Consider the following 7,353-nt stretch of genomic DNA (forward strand, 5'->3'; position numbering starts at 1 on the left):
AAAATCATATTTATTGTTACCATGTGCTGAATGTGTGGCTTATGTTATGGAGACTGGGAGAGGGGTAGGTGTTCTGTAGTCCAGCAGGGAAGAGCTTAGGCAGAGCTGATAACACTGATTAAGACTTCAGTGCAGCAGAGGCAATGTTGTCAGCTCAAACAGGATGTTAGAAGCCCACTGGACGTTTGGCAGATCCATATACGTCTGCATGCCGAGGTGCCTCATCCTATACACCGGGGGCCATGGAGGTGATTGGAACACCTGAATCCAATGATTTGGAGGGGGAGGGGCCCAATACTTTTGGCAATATAGTGTATATATATATATAGCTCATGGTTAGGGTTTACATACACTTTATATTAGTGACCTGTTGAATGTACCCGTACTCTTTGATTGATGAAACTTCCCATTAATATTATTTATATAGATCAGATTTGACAGGAAGTACAAAAATTCTAATTGTTGTTAATATTTTTATTTTCCCATTATAGAGAAATTTAACGCGTGGAGCATCGGGCACAACGGAGGTGATCTGTGGAAGATTGAAGATTTGCCTGGGAGTTGGGAGACATTTTCCCAGATGAGACCGTCACAAAGTACTTTGTGACTTCTTATAGGTAAAGCATCCTTTCTTTTATTTATGTAGCCCCCTCCTCCTCTTGGGGTGGTGCAGAATAAGCAGTGTGATGGGCTGCTCTTGGGGTGGTGCAGAATAACCAGTGTGCTGGGCTCCTCTTGGAGTGGTGTGGAATAACCAGTGTGATGGGCTCCTCTTGGGGTGGTGCAGAATAACCAGTGTGATGGGCTCCTCTTGGGGTGGTGCAGAATAACCAGTGTGATGGGCTCCTCTTGGGGTGGTGCAGAATAACCAGTGTGATGGGCTCCTCTTGGGGTGGTGCAGAATAACCAGTGTGATGGGCTCCTCTTGGGGTGGTGCAGAATAACCAGTGTGATGGGCTCCTCTTGGGGTGGTGCAGAATAACCAGTGTGATGGGCTCCTCTTGGGGTGGTGCAGAATAACCAGTGTGATGGGCTCCTCTTGGGGTGGTGCAGAATAACCAGTGTGATGGGCTCCTCTTGGGGTGGTGCAGAATAACCAGTGTGATGGGCTCCTCTTGGGGTGGTGCAGAATAACCAGTGTGATGGGCTCCTCTTGGGGTGGTGCAGAATAACCAGTGTGATGGGCTCCTCTTGGGGTGGTGCAGAATAACCAGTGTGATGGGCTCCTCTTGGGGTGGTGCAGAATAACCAGTGTGATGGGCTCCTCTTGGGGTGGTGCAGAATAACCAGTGTGATGGGCTCCTCTTGGGGTGGTGCAGAATAACCAGTGTGATGGGCTCCTCTTGGGGTGGTGCAGAATAACCAGTGTGATGGGCTCCTCTTGGGGTGGTGTGGAATAACCAGTGTGATGGGCTCCTCTTGGAGTGGTGTGGAATAACCAGTGTGATGGGCTCCTCTTGGGGTGGTGCAGAATAACCAGTGTGATGGGCTCCTCTTGGGGTGGTGCAGAATAACCAGTGTGATGGGCTCCTCTTTGGGTGGTGCGGAATAACCAGTGTGATGGGCTCCTCTTGGAGTGGTGTGGAATAACCAGTGTGATGGGCTCCTCTTGGAGTGGTGTGGAATAACCAGTGTGATGGGCTCCTCTTGGGGTGGTGCGGAATAACCAGTGTGATGGGCTCCTCTTGGGGTGGTGCAGAATAAGCAGTGTGATGGGCTCCTCTTGGGGTGGTGCGGAATAAACAGTGTGATGGGCTCCTCTTGGGGTGGTGCAGAATAAGCAGTGTGATGGGCTCCTCTTGAGGTGGTGTGGCTTAACCAGTGTGATGGGCTCCTCTTGAGGTGGTGTGGCTTAAGCAGTGTGATGGGCTCCTCTTGAGGTGGTGCGGCTTAACCAGTGTGATGGGCTCCTCTTGAGGTGGTGTGGCTTAAGCAGTGTGAGGGGCTCCTCTTGGGGTGGTGTGGCTTAAGCAGTGTGATGGGCTCCTCTTGAGGTGGTGTGGCTTAAGCAGTGTGATGGGCTCCTCTTGAGGTGGTGTGGAATAACCAGTGTGATGGGCTCCTCTTGAGGTGGTGTGGCTTAACCAGTGTGATGGGCTCCTCTTGAGGTGGTGTGGCTTAACCAGTGTGAGGGGCTCCTCTTGGGGTTGAAACCTTCTTTCAATGTCCAGCTGTAGCTTATACCCAGCCCCTATGTACTCCTTAGTCATTCACATTGGGGGAGCGAATATCTGGTGGAGCCCTTATTCTAAAGGAGGCTCCCAGGTTCTGATAAACCCCCTTCCTCACAGACCCCCACATTCACCAGGCCAGGGTTGTAGGGATGAGGCCCTTGTCCCCACCAACATAGGGATGAGGTGCCTTGCCAGGGGAAGAAGGGCTTCGCCAAGGGTTAGAAGAACCTCTTTTAGGACTTTATTTTATGTCCGATTCCTTGACATTTCCTCTTACTTCCAGTTGAGGAGACAGATGTCGGAAAGAACAGGAAGTACAGGGAAAGCTCCCCAGTTAGGACACTGGAGAGAGGAGACCACATCAGAGCTCAAACCCTTAAAGACCCACCAAAAATGTATGCAACATTTTGATTTTTCCAGGATCTGCAAGAAGTCTCAGCTCATCGACCTTAAGAAAATGGGGTACAGCAGCAAAGTCATGGACACTTATCAACCAGACATTGTCATCAAGGACTGGTAAATAACATACTTGTTCCCTGTTTTTGGAATTCAGGATGTCACCAGGACTGTATTTCTCATTAGGTCACATAGGCCATGACCTATGTCACCATGGCCACCAGGCACAATACATAGCTTCTCAGGCCATTTTAACCTGATGCTGGTCATTGCTACTTATAGGCTTAAAGGGCCTGTTGGTCACACTCCATCCTCCTTTTCCCCTGCACACATCAATGTACATTTGCAGCTCCCATACCCGCTGCAGGCCTGCCCAGAACTTCACCCCATCTCCAGTTACTTCCAATTCCACCTCCCCAACGTACTGGAGATATAGGATGTGGCAGTGCATGGCAATTCCATGGTGAAGTTTGGCAACTATGGCACTCAGGACTATCAGCCAGAGGGGCTGAGAGGGTCCCGAGTGTAAACAATTGTTTGAGGAAGAACCGGACCTTTCAGATTCCTCCAGGTTTTCTGGATTGTAGCTGGGATCTGGAGCTCTGGAGATTTCTTAGAGCTCTGGGTGGGATGAAATCTCCAGTCCAAGGGGGCTAGGTGTTAACAATGACCAGCCTGGGCTCATCTGGTGGTTGAGAGCAAAGATCTGTGCTTCATCAGCTTCTTCAGGGGGGTCCTAGGTGACATTAGGGGTCTTGGAGACCCCTGATGTCTCCATATAGAGGACCTGTCACATATTTTGCTATCACATAAGGGGGTTTTCTAACCCCCCTATGTGATAGCAATAAAGCAGCTTGCGGTATACTGCGGCGTCTCAGCTCGCGGTATACTGAGCCTAGGGTGACGGGAGGACGCTAGTTTGTGTCCTCCCGTTACCCTAAGGAGAACTATGGGGAAAAGACTTAACCCCATAGTTCTCCTTTTAAGAAGCCAGCCCAGAGCTCAGAGGAGAGTTGTGGGAGTGCAGGGGGCACATGGCCACAGGCAGACTCTGCTGTGTGCGCGAGCACAAGTGACACAGTCAGGAAGGCTGGAGAGGTCAAGAGGGTTGGGGACCCTGAGATACCTGCTAGAGAGACTGAGAGGGATAGTGACCCGTGAGGGGTGAATACTGAACCGCTTGGAGCTGAGGAAAGCTGCTGAGCAGTGCTGAGGACTGTATTGACAGAGAAATATGGTAAAGTCCGGGGACTATCACACTGGGACTATTATGGGACAGACAGATGTCGGTGAGACCAAAATACAACGTTTTGATGAAGGTCCAGTGAACTGTTCTGTTTGATTCATGCTGAAGAAAAGCGAGTTATTTTGTGAAGTTCATGGATGGTTGACCTTTGAATGAATAGAGACTGTCCTTGTATGTTAGTCGGCTTCAGGAGCGGTCACTTAGCGCTCACCATTGTGCTATATTCTCCAAACTATCACAAGGGGTAGGGTACGTGCCTGTATGGACTGTGACAAGGAGATGGAGAGTAGGGCGTGCTGTGACAGGGTCGGCTGACTGTGTCTCTCTAGGCAATTCGGTAATCCCCACCCCCACCCCATTTCCCCCTCAGGTATGGAGCAAGGGAGGATTGTGGCTGTCAGTATGAGCTGTTGGTCCGGCTGCTTTCTAAAAGGAAGACGACCGTACAGGAATCTGCCCCAGAAAGAATGTTCCCGGGTGGCCCGCAAAGAGGATTCAAGAGTGTTCAGTGGAACGACGCTTCCTGGCGACAGGTATGACAATGCTACAATTCCTTATACAGCCATGGGGTCCTATAGGGCCAGTGAAGCCATCCTCATGGAATACCTAGGTGCTTATCCGGTAGTAGATTCATCTCAGCGGGTCCTGAAGCTGACTTCAAATTCTGACATACAGAGGGAAAGGGGGGAATCTGCAGATCTGAGGAAGATTTTGTAGCAGACAGCGAGTGAGCGTTACAGTTAGAATGACGTTCTAGATTGTATAATGTGTCTTTTCATCTTTCAGTTTCATTTTTTTTCCCCTCTTTGTTTTATAAGATGACGTATAGGTTCAGTAACTACGGCCCGGGAGTGCGCTATGTATATTTCCAGCACGGCGGGAAGGACACCCAGTTCTGGGCTGGTTGTTACGGAGTCCGAGTGACCAACAGCAGCGTCACAGTAGAACCGGAAGATCTTTCCGTATCTTACCGTACGAAAAAGTGACCGACTCGTGACATTCTGTAATTATGATGTCATCCGCGTGTCACAGAGAACCTGAGAACCAATTTGATATCTTCTGCCCCCATGTGCTCCAAGATGGAGACTCTCATAGTTTAGAGTTAGGACCGCACTATAAGAGGTGCCTTGGCGCGGCAGTGCGGCTTACACATCCTTTGCAGAAGACGTGTATCCAAACCTCTGTCATTGTCCTTAGTGGTGAGACAAGTTGTTTTACATGCTGGTTTGTGAGTGTGCCATGATGCCTTTCTACTGTACCACTGTTCAAAGCCCATTTCGTGTGCACCTTACTGTATAACTGGTAACAAATTGTTGAGTGCGTTTGTCGTTTGTTTTGCTTTACAGAGAACCTGAGAACTCGAGAGCTTCGCCAACTGGGACCCCGAGTGTCGCTTTGTCCTGGATACAAAACCCCAAGTGTCGTTCTGTCATTTCTCACAACCTGGAGTGTCGCTTTAAAACCTCCAAACATCACCGTGACATCGCTCCAGAACTCCAAGTCATTGCTCTGGAAATCCACGGGTCACCATATCAATGCTCCAAGGTCCTAAGTAGAACTCTGCTAATGCTCCAGAGCCCCAAGTGTCACCATGTGATTGCTCCAGAGCCCCAAGTGTCAACATGTGATTGCTCCAAAACCTAGGCGGGGAGAAGGCGGGGGAAGAGGCAAAGCGGGAGGGGGGGTCAAGTTGGCGCACCATGGGCCTCTGGGTTGTACTTGCCCCCTGGGCTAAAAGTTGCCAGTCAGCCCCTGCCCAAGTATCACCATGTCAGTGCACCAGAACCCTAAACGTAACGTTGCCAATGCTCCAGAAACCCAAGTGACATTTCTCACAATCTGGAGTGTCGCTTTAGAACCCCAAACATCACCGTGTCATTGCTCCAGAGCCCCAAGTATAACTCTGTCAATGCTCCAAAACTTCAAGTGTTGCCATGTCATTGGTCCATAACCCCAAGTCATTGCTCTGGTAACCCAAGGGTCATTCTGTCATTGTTCTGGAACCCCAGGTGTCACTCACATCAGTGCTCCAGAACCCTAAGTAAAACTCTGCCAATGCTTCAGAATCCCAAGTATAACTCTGTTATTGCTCCGGAAACCCATGTATCACTATGTCATCGTTCTGAAGCCCCAAGTATCACCCTACCAATGTTTCAGAATCCTAAGTATAACTCTGACAATGCTCCAGAACCCTAAGTGTCACCATGCCAATGCTCCAGAACCTTAAATATAACTCTGTAAGTGCTCTGGAAAACCCAAATGTCACTGTGCCATTGTTCTGGAACCCCAAGTGCCACCATTTCAATGCACGAGAACCCTCAATGCTCTGCTGCACATGGACTGTAAGAGGTTGATACCAGGTCAGATTCAGGTACATACACTGCATGAATGTAAAAACTACATCTGGACGGATGGATAAGGAGCTGCATCGCATTGCGTGTTTTATCTCAGCCCGGAGTTCAGCTTTAAGGATTTTTCCTGCGACTTTGCACTTCCTTTTCTACATTTTTACAATTGTGTTTCATATAAATATGTTTAGATGTCCCGTCTATGCCAGACATGTGCCTGAAGGACTTCTCAGATCGTCTGTTTCCAGTGTGAACACGCCGATAAACCCGCACTAAGAGAGGGAAGCAGCACAGCACAATCACCACGCAGCACTAAGGAGGAAGAAGAGGATGAATATGTAATGTACAGAGATCTCTGCCCTCCTATATAAAATACTATACACAGAAAAACTCACTCACTATTACATCATTGGTCAGGTAGTTGGCAGGGCAGCAAGTCCCCAGTGGGCTTCCTAGCTCCGCCTCTCAGCTCCAGAGTCAGCATCAGACATGTAAAGCTGAATTAAGGTGGAAATCGTATTTATTAACACAGTAATTTAACACTATTATTCTAATAACTGCAGCTGAGGCCGGTTCTGGTTTCATAAAAAAGAAGTCCGACATTTTTACTTTTTTTGTTCACTGTTTTATTTATATCTTTAAATGCAAGGGATAGTCCACTCGAAATTGATATTTCAGGGTTTGGTGGATGTTGGAGAGTTAAACCTCCTGACAGTCTCTTCTGTCCCTCTGGGATTGGTGAAGTCACTGTGCGGAGTTCCCGGGTCTGTACACCCGCTGTGCCCATTATGAGGGGTGCGGTGGGTAAACATTGCCCGGCGGCGGGTTGTCAGGATTGATGAGGATTACATTGAGGGATATTTTTAACCATTTTATAAATGTATTTTTATTATGTCATTAAAGGACTTTTTTTTTAAAAGATGTGTGTGTGATACTCGGCAGGCAGAGGCTACAGACCCCGATGACAGCAAACATGTTTGAATACAAATTTGTTTCCTTCGACAAAACAAATGAAAAGGTTCTCTCTCTCTCTCTCCCCTTTCTCCTCTCTCTCTCTCTCTCCCTCCCTCTCTCTCTCGCCTTCTCTCTCTCTCTCTCTCTCTCGCCTTCTCTCTCTGCCCCTCTCTCTCCATCTCTCTCCCTTTCTCTCTCTCCCCCCTCTCTCTCTCCCCCTCCCTCTCTCTCTCTC

At 48.8% G+C, this 7,353-nt stretch overlaps 1 pseudogene; it reads left to right on the forward strand.

Annotated features, from left to right (window-relative positions):
* Window positions 1-5,286, forward strand: part of LOC108796313 — a 7,096-nt pseudogene extending 1,810 nt beyond the window's left edge.
* Window positions 5,287-7,353: the final 2,067 nt, after the last annotated feature.

This window comes from Nanorana parkeri, unplaced genomic scaffold (assembly GCF_000935625.1).
Source record: "Nanorana parkeri isolate BGI_ZX_2015 unplaced genomic scaffold, ASM93562v1 scaffold1091, whole genome shotgun sequence".
Taxonomy (NCBI): Eukaryota; Metazoa; Chordata; class Amphibia; order Anura; family Dicroglossidae; genus Nanorana; species Nanorana parkeri.